This window comes from Chrysochloris asiatica, unplaced genomic scaffold (assembly GCF_000296735.1).
Source record: "Chrysochloris asiatica unplaced genomic scaffold, ChrAsi1.0 scaffold00042, whole genome shotgun sequence".
Classification (NCBI taxonomy): domain Eukaryota; kingdom Metazoa; phylum Chordata; class Mammalia; order Afrosoricida; family Chrysochloridae; genus Chrysochloris; species Chrysochloris asiatica.
Genome location: NW_006408560.1, coordinates 12,461,961 through 12,475,690, shown reverse-complemented (window position 1 = coordinate 12,475,690; position 13,730 = coordinate 12,461,961).

Here is a 13,730-nt window from a genome sequence, read left to right as displayed (position 1 = left end):
AATCCAAGCAAAATAAAGTCTTTGACAACTTCTATCTTTTCTCTATTTATCATGATGTTATTTATTAGTCTAGTTGCACAGAATTTTGTTTCCTCTTCGCTTTCAGCAAGGAAGGTTGTACCATCTGCATATCGCAGGTTGTTAATGAGTCTTCCTCCAATCCTGATGCCATGTTCTTATTATCCAGTTTCTCAGATGATTTGTTCAGTATACAGATTGAATAAGTATAGTGAAAGAATACTACCCTGATGCAAACCTTTCCTAATTTTAAGCCATTCAGTGTTTCCTTGCTGTGTCCGAATAATTGCCTCTTGGTCTATGGACAGGTTCTTCATGAACACAATTAAGTGTGCCGGAATACTCATTCTCCATAATATTGTCAATAGCTTGTCATGATGCACACAATCGAAAGTCTTTGTGTAGTCAGTTAAGCACATGTAAAGATCTTTCTGGTATTCTCTGCTTTCAGCCAAGATCCGTATCTGATGTCAGCAATGATATGCCTCATTCCATGTTCTTGTCTGAAACTGGCTTCAACCTCTGGTAGTTCCCAGTCAATGTACTGTTGCAGTAATTTTTAAATTCTATTCAGCAAAATTTTACTTGCATGTGATATTAACAATATTTTCAGTGATTTCTGCATTTCATTGGGTCACCTGTCTTTGGAATGGGCACAGATATGGATCTCTTCCAATCAGTTGGTCAGGTAGATGTCTTCTAAATTTCTTGGTATAGATGTGATTGCCACCAGTGTTGTATCCGTTTGTTGAAAGATTTCAATTTGTACTCCATCAATTCCCAGAGGCATTGTTCTTTGCCAATGCCTTCAGTGAAACTTGGACTTTTTCCTTCAGTAACATTGGTTGTTGATCTGCTACCACTTGAAAAGTTTGAACATCGATCATTTGTTTTTTGTAGTGACTTTGTGTGTTGCTTCAATCTTCTTTTGATTCTTTCTGCATTATTCAATATTTTGCCCATAAATCTTTCAGTATTGTAAACTGAGGCTTGAATTTTTGTCTTCATTTCTTTCAGCTTAAGAAATATTGAGTGTCCCAATCTTGTTAAAAGGGGTAGGCCAATGTCTTTCTTTTCTTACTGCTTTTATGCACATTTTTACACAACCTGTTGTATGTCTCATTATGATTTTAAAATACCATATTCTAATGCCTAATGGTCTCAATTTAAGTGTGAAATTTTCTCAAACCACTCAGACTATTCCATGACTGTTTTTCTATGCTACCAGGAAAGTTTTTTATTGTTATTTTTGTTGTTGTGTGCCACCGAGTTGATTCTAACCCATATTAACTCTAGAGAATAGACTATAACTCCCCCATAGGGTTTCCTAGGCTGAGATCTTTATTGGGGATATATATATATATTTGATTTTTTTTAGTGGTTTCATTTTTTATTTTTTAAGAATTGAACACAATAGAAACAAAGTGATTAAAAACAGAATAAAATGCCCAACTGAGGTATCTTCAAAACTGAATTGTTTGTTTTTAGTTCATTTGCCCTAACACCAACATTCAAATGCTGCCATAAAAGCAGAGCCATGCATAGATTATCAACCACTTTAATTATCCTTACTAATATCTGTTCAGCAGTGCCTTTCCAAATCATAGAATGAAAAGTACCCTATAAAATCCAACATATATGGCCCCAAACAGTACTTTTATGGGATTCTCATTTGTTTTAATGAACACTGTTATGCACTGAGGAGCACTTACCCCTGTCATTATATGCTATAATATACATTCCAGTGTAAATCTATCTGCTAAGAAATTGATACTAGCTGTATGATGATTGTTCTATTATAAGATTAACCAGAATTCTAAGTGATTAAACCAAACATGTAAATAACTGAAAAAGAAAGAAAAAGAAATACTGAGTGTGTTCTTCCCTTTCGGTTTTATAACTCCAGATCTTTGCACATTTCATTATAATACTTGACAAAGTCTTCTGGAGCGTCCCTTTGAAATTTTCTGATCAGCTCTTTGACTTCTTCATTTCTTCCATTTGCTTTAGCATCTCTATGCTGGAAAGCAAGTTTCAGAGTCTCTTCTGACATCCATTTTGGTCCTTTCTTTCTTGTCTTCTTAAAGACCTACTTTTTTCCTGAATGAAAATATTAATGTCTTCTGGTTTTCAGTCATTGGTGTCTAATGCATCAAATCTGTTCCTGAGTTGGTCTCTAAATTCAGGTAGGATATGTTCAATGTCATATTTTTGTTCTTGTGGACTTGTTTTCATTTTCTTCAGCTTCAGCCTGAACTTGCATAAGAGCAATTGATGGTCTGTTCCAAAATCTTCCCTGGCCTTGTTTTGGCTGATAATATTGAGCTCTTCCATCTTCTCTTCCCACAGATGCAGTGAATTTGATTTCTGTGCATTCCATCTAATGAGGTTCATGTATCTACTTTTTAAATTTTTATGTTGTTTAAAAAGATATTTGCAATGGATAATCATTGGTTTTTCAAAATTCTATCATATGATTTCCAGCATCATTTCTATTACCAAGGTTGTATTTTCCAACTACTGATTTTTCCTATTAGTTTCGAATTTTCACATTCCCATCACCAGTGATTATCAATGCATCTTGATCATATGCTTGATCAATTTCAGCTGTAGAAGTTGATGTTATTGTTGTTGTTAGGTGCCATTGAGTTGGTACCAACTCATAGCGACCCTATGTACTATAGAATGAAACACTGCCAGGTCCTGGGGCAACCTCACAATCGTGCTACTCCTGAGCCCATCGCTGCTGCCACTGTGCCAATCCATCTCATTGGGAGTCTTCCTCTTTTTCTCTGACCTTCCACTTTACCAAACATGAGATCCTTCTCCAGTGACTGGTCCCTTCTGACAGTATGTCCAAAGTATGAGAGACGAAGTTTGACCATCATGGCTTCCAAGGAGCACTCTGGCTGTACTTCTTCAGTATAGAGTCACACGTCTGACCATTTCTCCTTCCAAACAAAATGAACAATCAGAGGCACTGCTTGAAGTTCTGCCCTTTGGGAGAATTTCCCTTCATCGCTGTCCCAAAAGGGGGCTATAGTGCTGCTGCTGTCCACTTTCGAGTGGTGCCTGAATATCATGCAAAACAATTTGTGAGTCAAGCATGAGTCTTCTCTTCCTCAGTCAGCTGACCCTAAGGAATGCCCCACCAGGCCATAGGAGTATACTGGGAGAGGGAAGGTAATGTGACAGAAATGAAGACCAGGGCATTTGTGCCACTTCTTCATGCAGCTTACTTGTGCCTTCAGGTCCTGCTTGTGCTGCTGTGCACGTTCAACTTTGTGACTCTGTGGGTCAAGCACACCCAGTTCATGATGGGCAGCTCTGGTCGCATGGTGAGTTGGCGGCCCATGGTTAGGCATTCAGTTTCTACTGAAGCCCAGCAGCAAGCCAACCTTTTTTTTGTTTTGTTTTTTAACAAAAAGAGAGTGGTTATCTTCAGAGGATGGCAGGACTTTGCTCCCAGATCCTAAGAATCTGTACTGTGTGATTCACCAACAGGGGCCTGCAAAAGACTACAAATTGCATTTCTGTCTGCCATTGACACTCCAAACACCATTGGATCCACTGGATCATTTGACGCAAGTGGCTAAGTGACTTGCACAGCAGCCTGAACTTCCTGTGGAGCCTTCTCTTATTCTGGGATCCACTCAAAACTAGCAGCTCTTTGAGTCACTTGATAAATAGGCCTGTGTAGCATTCCCAAATAGGGATATATTGCCTCCAAAGTTCAAAACAGCCCACCAGGCATTGTACCTCCTTTTCAGTTGTGGGAGGGGACAGATACAATAACTTATACTTCACTTTAGGACTATCTCAACATATCCCACACCAGTGGACCCCTAGAAATTTCACTGAGGTAGAGGGTGCCTGAATTTTTGTTGGGTTAATTTTCCATCCTCTAGCACACAAATGTTTTACCAACAAATCTAGAGTCATTGATACTTATTGCTTACTAGGTTCAATCAGCATAATGTCACCAATGTAATGGAGCAGTGTGATGTTTTGTGGAAGGGAAAGGTGATCAAACTCCCTGTGGATTAAATTATGATTTAGCTAGAGAGTTGATGTACTCCTAAAGTTGAATGGTGTAGGTGTAATGTTGGCTTTTTCAGCTGAAGACAAACTGCTTCTAGTGATGTTTTGAAATTGGATTGTGAAAAAGGCACCAACCAGATCAATAAGTATATACCAGGTATCAGGAGATATATTAATTTGTTCAAGCAATGAAACTCCATTTGGAACAGCAGCTGCAATTGGAGTAACCATCTGATTAAGTTCACAATAATCAACTTTCATTCTCTAAGACCCATCTGTTTTTTGTACAGGCCAAATAGGCAATTTAAATGGGAATGTGGTGGGAATTACCACCCCTACATCCTTCCAGTCCTTGATTTGCAATCCCTAACATTTGCAATCCCTCCAGGAATGTGATATTGCTTATGGTTTACAATTTTTCTATATAGAGGAAGTTCTAATGGCTTCCATTTGGCATTTCTTACCATAATAGCCCTTATTCCACAAACCAGGGATCCAGTAGGGGATCAGCTGAGTATGTCTATTATATTATTTTGCATTTCACAACTTGGGAAATCACTACAGGATGGGATCAGGGACCCATTGGACCCATTGTGAGATGGGTCTTAGCTAAAACCCCATTAATAACTTGATCTCTATATGCCCAGATTCTAACTTGTGGGCTTCAGTGATGCCTTGGGTCTCCTGGAATTAATGTCAATTCAGAGCCAGTATCCAGTAATCCCCCCAAAGTCATATTATTTCCTTTTCCCCAAAAAAGTCATTCTTGTTAAAGACTGGAGGAAAGACAAACGGTGTAGAATTTTGGTGGTGTAGAAGGGTCCTTCCTCAAGGAGAGTTGGTCTCCCCTGCATTCAACAGGTTCTGGGTCTGTAGACTGGCTCAAGTCTGGGAATGGATTTCTATTCTAGTCCTGGTGTAGCACTGTGGAATAAAGCACTGGACCACAAGGTTAGCGGTTCAAACTCACCAGCTGCTCCTTGGAAACCCTATACAGGGTCACTATGCATTGGAACCGACTCAACAGAACTTAACAACAGCAATTCAAGTTAGACTGCTTTTCATTTGACCTAGAAGTTTTCAGCTTGTATAAATCAAGTAAATATTTAGTAGGCTTCCCATCTATTTCACTCCTCAGGACATCCTGCCTAAGTATCTAGCACCGTAAGTCCATATGAATCAGACTATTCTGACTACTATTACTTTGACTTTGCTGTCCATTAGGATAACCACACTCACCTTGTGTTTGTCATATTACAATTTGCACTTTACCTTTTAGAGCTCTCTGGGACTCAGTCTAATTATAGGTCTAGAAGTGATAATGGATGGTGGTCATGATTCCTGAGAATATTCATCAATGTCTTGTAAGGCATCTGCCTCAGACAGTGCCTCACACTATTCCTCAGTTGATATCTCAGACAATGACTCATCAGGCACATTGGTTAATCTTATCACCAGATGCTTAAAGGGTTAGTTCTGCTGGAAGAAGTGATTCAACAGAATTTAGGGGTTCTATGTCCCCAGCTTCCTGATTATCTACCTATATGTCCCAATCCCAAGCTTCACGATCCCATTTTTTCCCAATCAATGCCCTCACTTTAACATCAGACACCATTCAAGGTTGGGAATTCAGCTGACATTATATTTCAGTCACTTTTAATGTACAACTGAAATGCATATCCTTGAAAGTTACAGAACACCCACATTGGTTTCTTGATCCAAATATAAGTGACAAAAACCAGCTAGAACCTGAAACTACCCCTGCACTAAGGTAATAAATAAAAAGCAAGACCATATCCTAGGAAAAATGGAAGAAATTAGTGTCACCCTTAATTACTTAAAAAATACAAGAGAAGTGCTCCCTGTATTCTGTTTACCAGCATGGCATCTAGAAAAACTTGATGGACAATTATCCATCCTATCCCCTCTGTATACAGGGTAGATAAGGACAGGCAACTTAGACATTAGCTACCTAAAATGAGGGGGCAATAAAGGCACAAAGTGACTGGCTTACAAGTTTTCATGAGGGAGTTTAGTTAAAGAGTGTGTGGAGGAAGCTATAGACCCCACTGAATAGTTTTCATCTTGTCTAAGTGGGTCTGTTGAAAAGAGATGGGGATAAGATTCTCAGGATTCAATAGTGAGTCATTGTTATCATGACTAATTGGGATTGTCACAACTGTAAAAGTAGAAGTTTTGTAACAAAAACAGGGGACCTTAGGACCATCTAAGTAGAAGAACACAAGCAGAATGTGGGACCCTATCCAGAGAAACGGGGACACCAGAGATGAGGACATGGAGAGAGGAAGTAGCTAAGGACTCTGGACTCATGGAAAGCGAAAGACTGGGTGCTGGCGGCACTTCACTGTGCACCTATAGAACCTATATATAGACAGAACAAGGGGATACTACATGGCTTAAAATCAGAAAACATGTGTATCAGGGATGTATAGATTCACCATACTTGTTCAATCTATATGCTGAGTAAATAATCTAGGGAGCCGGATTATATAAAGAAGAGTGCAGCATCAGTATTGGAGGAAGATTCATTAATAACATGTGATATGCACATGACATAACCTTGCTTGCTGAAAAGCACAGAGGATTTGAAATACTTACCAATGAAGAGCAAAGACGATAGCCTTCAGTATGGATAACACCTCCATATTTAAAAACACACATACACACAAAAAATAATAAATCCTCAAAACTGGACCAGTAAGCAGTATTATGATAAACAGGAAAAAAATGGAAATTATCAAGGATTTCATTTTACTTGGATCCACAATTAACACTCATGAAAGCAGCAATCAAGAAACCAAAAGACATATTATATTGGGCAAAACTGTTGCAAAAGACTTGATGTTGTTAAGTGCTGTGGAGTCAGTTCTGACTCATAGCAAACCCGTATAAGTTTTCCAAGGAGCAACTGGTGGGTTTGAACTGCCAACCTTGTTCCTATTCTACAGCGCCACGCCAGAACTACTTTATGATCCAGTAAGTTCAATCTTAAGTAAACAGCAAGAAAAAGTGAAGGCAAGAACGTGTACACCAATGTTCACTGCAACACTTTTCACAATACCCAAAAAGTGGAAACAACCAAGACATCTATCCACCAGGTGGATGGATACAGAGAATGTGGTATATATCTATAATTGAATACTGTTCAGTCATAAAGAAAAATGAAGTATATTTTTAAAAAGAGCATTCTATTTTGATGGCAACGCTGCTATTTTTATATGCTGTCGAGTCAATTCTGATTCATGGGGACCCTGTACAGGGTTTCTGAGAAATGACTGGTGGGTTTAAACCATGGACCTTGGGGTACAAATGTTGTGGCTCAGTGCTTACCCCATAGCACCACACCAGGACACCAAACATACATCCATTCACAATTTCTGTATGTGGATAGTTCAATAGCATTGGTTATATATTTCACATTGAGTCTCCATTCTATCTCAACTCATATTGTTTCATTACCCTTTAGACTCTCTGTGCCTTAAATTTCTCATCTGTGCTTTAGATGAATGAACTGTTATCAGTTTATATTCATAGAGCTCACCACTCATCTGTCAGTTTTTCTTACTGTGGAGGCTTGTCTGTTGCCATTATTCTGGAAGCTATGCCATGGGTATTTTAAATATCCATGAGGACACCCATGGTAGATAGGTTTCTGCTGAGCTTCCAGACAAAGACAGACTAGGAAGGAGAGACAGACTACTTCTGAATATTTAGTCACTGAAAACTTTATGAATAGCAGTGGGACATTGTCAGCTCCAGAATATTAAATATTGAATCATGATGAAGAACGTCATAATATTGTCAGATATGGTGCTGGAAGATGAACCCTTCAGGTTGGAAGGCACTCAAAATATGACTGGGGAAGAGCTGCCTCCTCAAAGTAGAGTTTACCATGATGATGCGAATGGAGTAAATCCCTCAAGACCTTCATTTGCTGATGAGGCACAACTCGAAATGAAGAGAAACAGCTATAAACATCCATTAATACTTGGAACATGGAATGTACAAAGTATGAATCTAGGAAAATTGGAAATTGTCAAAAATGAAATGGAATGCATAAACATCGATATCCTAGGCATTAGTGAGCTGAAATGGACTGGTATTGACCATTTAGAATCAGACAGTCACATGGTTTACTATGCCGAATGACAAATTGAAGAGGAATGGCATCGCATTCATCATCAAAAAGAACATATCAAAATCTGTCTTGAAGTACAACGCTGTCTGTGATAGGATATTATCCACACACCTACAAGGAAGACCAGTTTGTATCTTTATTATTCAGATTTATGCACCAACCACTAAAGCCAATGATGATGAAATGTAAGAATTTTGTCAACTTCTTCAGTCTGAAATTGATCAAGCCTGCAATCAAGATGTATTGATAATTACTGGAGATTGGAATGCAAAGGTTAGAAACAAAAAGGAAGGATCAGTAGTTGGAAAATATAGCCTTAGTGATAGAAATGATGCTGGAGATTGCATGATAGAATTTTGCAAGACCAATGTCTTCTTCATTGCAAATCCCTTTTTTAAACAACATAAAAGACGACTATACACATGGACCTCACCAGATTAAATATACAGAAATCAAATTGACTACAACTGTGGAGACAGTAGGAAAGGTTCATATCATCAGCTTAAACAAAGCCAGGAGTAGCCTGTGAAATAGACCATCAATTGCTTATATGCAAGTTCAGGCTGAAGCTGAAGAAAATGAAAACAAGTCTATGAGAGCCAAAATATGACCTTCAGCATAACCCATGTGAATTTAGAGATCATCTGAAGAACAGATTTGATTCATTAGACACTAACAATTGAAGACCAGAAGAGTTGTGGGATGACATCAAGAATATCATACAGAAAGAAAGCAAAAGTTCATTAAGAAGACAAGAAAGAAGGAAAAGACCAAAATGGTTATCAGAAGAGACTCTGAAACTTTCTCTCCAGTGTATAGATGCTAAAGCAAATGGAAGAAATGAGGAGGTAAAAGAATTGAAAAGAAAGCTTCAAAGTTCAGCTCAAGAAGACAAAGTCAAATATTATAAAGAAATGCGCAAAGACCTGGAGCTAGAAAATCAAAAGGGAAGAACACACTCAGCATTTCTCAAGTTGAGGGAACTGAAGAAAAATTTCAGGTCCTGGTGTGGCACTGTGGGTTAATGTGCTGGATTGCAAAATGAGTCTGAACAAGAAGGTCAGCAGTTAAAGCTCACTAGCTGCTCCTCAGAAACCCTAAACAGGGTCACTAAGGGTCGGAACCGACTCAACGGCACTTAACAACAATGAGCAAAATATTGAATGATGCAGAAAGGATCAAAAGAAGATGCAAGGAATACAGAGTCACTGCAGCAAAAATAATGGTCTATGTTCAACCATTTCAAGAGGTAGCATATGATTAAGAGGCAATGATACTGAAGGAAGAAGTCCAAGATGCACTGAAGGCATTTTCAAAGAACAAGACACTGAGAATTGATGGAATACAAATTGAAATCTTTCAATAAACTAATGCAGCAATGGAGGCACTCATTCATGTATGCCAAGAAATTTGAAAGACAGATACCTGGCCAAATGACTGGAAGATATCCATATATGTGCCCATTCCAAAGATATGTGACCCAACAGAATGCAAAAATCATCAGACAATATCATTAATACCGCATGCAAGTAAAATCTTGCTAAAAATAATACAAAAACGCTGCAACAATACATTGACAGAGAACTTCCAGAGGTTAAAGCAGAATTTAGAAGAGGATGCAGAATGAGGGATATCATTGCTGACATCAGATGGCTCTTGGCTAAAAGCAGAGAATACCAGAAAGATGTTTACCTCTGCTTTTTTGACTATGCACAGGCTTTTGATTGTGTGCATCATGACAAGCTGTGGACAACACTGCAGAGAATGGGTATTCCAGAACACGTAATTGTGCTCATGAGGAAACTGTACATAGACCAAGAGGCAGTTGTTCAAACAGAACAAGGGAACACTGAATGGTTTAAAGTTAGGAAAAGTATGTGACAGGGTTGTATTCTTTCACCAAATTTATTCAATCTGTATGCTGAGCAAATAATCCAAGAAGCTGGATTATAGAAGACGTGGCATCAGGATTGGAGAAAGACTTATTATCAATCTGTGATATGTAGATGATACAACCCTGCTAACTGAAAGCAAAGAGGACTTAAAACTTAAAAAAATACTTACTGACAAAGATCAAAGACCATAGCCTTCAGTATGGGTTGCATCTCAATGTAAAGAAAACAAAAATCCTTACCACTGGACCAATAAACAGCATTCTTATCAACGAAGAAAAGATTGAAGTTGTCAAAGACTTCATTTTTGCTTGCATCAGCCATCAACACTCATGGAAGCAGCAGTCAAGAAATCAAAGGATGTATTGCATGAAGTAAATCTGCTACATAAGACCTCTTTAAAGTGTTGAAGAGCAAAGATATCAGTTTGAGGACTAAGGTGCACCTGATCCAAGCCATGGTATTTTCAATAACCTCATATGCATGCAAAAGCTGAACAGTGAATAAGGAAATCTGTAAAAGAATTGATGCCTTTGAGTTATAGTGTTGGAGGAGAATATTAAAAGCACCATGGATTGCCAAATGAACAAATCAGTCTGTTCTGTTGGTAGAAGTACAGCCAGAGTGCTCCTTGGAAACCAGGTTGGCCAGATTATGTCTCTCATACTTCAGACATATTATCAGAAGGGACCATTCCCTGAAGAGAAAGATAACATGTTTAGTAAAGTGGAGGGTTAGAGAAAAAGAGGAAGTCCACAATGAGATGAATTAGCACAGTGGCAGCAGCAATGGGCTCAGGTTTAGGAACAATTGTGAGGTTAGTGTGGAACTGGGCAGCATTTAGTTCTGTTACACATAGGGTTGCAATGAGTCAGTGACAACTAAACGGCACCTAACAATATTTCATAAAGCTAATTCTTTATTTCAGTGCTATGCTTGAGGCAAACTTTATTAACTGGACTAACTTGTTGTTTAGTTATGTGATAGCTTCATGGGATAGTTTCAGTTTCAAGGTTTAAAGATTATTTCTGGGCATTAGATTCAGGAGTTCCCCCAGTTTAAAGGGTCCAATAAGTCTGATTTCCATATATGAGTTTTAAGTTCTGTTCCATGTTCTTCCTTTTTTTCATCAGAATCCATCTATTAGGATCTTGATCAAAACATTCAGAAATGGTAGGCAGGCACCATCCATTTCTTCTTATGATAGTGGTTGTGTACTATGATTCCAACTCATATCAACCCTCTATAACATTTCCAAGGCTGTAAATCTTTACAGGGGTAGAAAGCCTCATCTTTCTCCAGAGGATTGGTTCATAGATTCGAACTGCTAGCTGTCTGACAGTTAGCAACCTAACTCATAACTCACTACCTTACCAGGGTTCCTTGTTCTTATGGTAATGACAATAACATATTGTCTATTTCCTTCTCTGATTCTTGGATCTCCTTGTTCCAGGTAAATAGAGACCAATTGTTGTATCCTGGGTGGTCACTTGATAGCTTTTAGTCCTCCAGGCACTCTTCACTGAACTAGAAAATGGGCCGGAAACTCTAAAAACAATAGCCCAATTGACTGGATAGACCCATAAAACCATGGCCCTAAATCTTCAAACAGAAAAACAAAAAAAACCCTTGAAGTTGTACTTAAGTAGTAGCAACAGATGCAGCTTCAAAATTTTGTTTTATTTTAGGGGGCTGCTGCTGTAGTTGTAAAACTGCATAAATATTTTATTTACAAGAAAAATGAAGTCTTGATGCATGCCATTACATGGGAGAATCGTGAAAATATCATGCTGAGTGAAATGTCAGTAATCTCTATGAGTGCAAAAGGGTAAATATTTTATAATCTCGCTTTTATGAAATAAGCAAATATATAGAAACCAAAGACAATCAGCAGTTAGTTACAGTGGGAGGGAAGGGAGAAAAAGGAGTATTTGTGATTAGGGGACATTGAGTTGATGTTAACAGTGGTGGAATGATCTAGAAAGTATAATGAGAATTGTTGCACAACTTGAAAAAATGTAATCAATGTCACTGAATTACACATGTAGAAACTGTAGAGATGGTGTATGCTTTGGTGTATATATTTTCACCACAGAAAAAAACAAAACAAAACAAAATAAACAACATTTAAAGAGGAAATAAAACCAATAATTCTTAAATTGTTTCCCAAAAAGGAGGGAATATTTCTTAACTCTTTCTGAGGCATTGATACCAAAGCCAGCAAAAGATATGACAAGAAAATAAAACTACAGGCCAATATCTCTTATAAATATATATGCAAAAATCTTCAACAAAACACTAGCAAACCAAATTCAGCATTATATTAAAAAGATTATACACCAAGACCAAATGGGATTTATCCCAGGAATGCAAGGGTGGTTCAAACATACAAAACCCAATCAACTTAAATATACCATATTAACAGAATGAAGGAAGAAAAAAAACGATGCACAATCACCTCAAGTGATGCAGAAAAAGCATTTGACAAAACCAAATACATGGAAAATGAACAATACCCTACTGAAAAGCTACTGAGTAATAGAACAAATTAATAATATATTTTTTTAATTCCTTGAATCAAATGAGAACGAAAACACAATATAACATACTAAAACCTTTGGAACACAGCAAAAGCAGTGCTTAGAAGGCAATTTATAGTAATAGATGCACACATTCTAAAAGAAGAATCAAAATCAACACTTTAACCCAACAATTAAAAAAACAACAACAACATAAAAGTAAGCTTACTACCACAAGAAGAAAAGAAATAATGATTACAACAGAAATAAATGAACTGAAAAACAATAGGAAGAATCAATAAGACAAGAAATTCGTTCTTTGAAAGGATTAACAAAACTGACAAACCATTGGCATATGTCACAAAGAAAAGGAGGAGACAGTGCAAACAACATATGTAAGAAACAATATGGATGACATCACACAGAACCAATGGAAATAAAAAGCATAATGGCAGATTCTATGAAGAACTGTATCCATAAATTTGAAAATCTAGAAGAAATAGATTCATTTTTAGAAAAATATGACCTACCTAAAGTAACACAATGTGAAGTGAAAAACTAGAAGAGAAGAAGAAATTGACCAAGTAATTTTTAAACTCCCAATTTAAAAAAGTCCCCCCAAAAAGTAGATGACTTTATTGATGAATTCTACTATACACTCAGAAAAGAGCTGACACCAGTTTTACTCAAACTATTACAGAACACAGAAAAAAATGGAAAACTTCCAAATACATTTTATGAAGCAAGAATAACCCTCATACCAAAACTAGCCAATGAATTCACTAAAAATGAGTATAGGCCAGTATCTTTCATGAATGTAGATACAAAAATTCTCAACAAAATCCCAGCCAATAGCATTCAACAACATATCAAAAAAAATGTATACATCACGACGAAGTAGGATTCATACCAGGGATTCAAGGATAGTTCAATATTAGAAAAATAATCAAAATAATCCACCATATAAATAAAACAAAGGAAAAGAACCACATGATCATATCAATTGACGTAGAAAAGTCATTTGACAAAATCCAACATCCATTCCTGATAAAAACACTCAACAAAGTACAAATAAAAGGGAAATTCCTCAACAAAATTAAG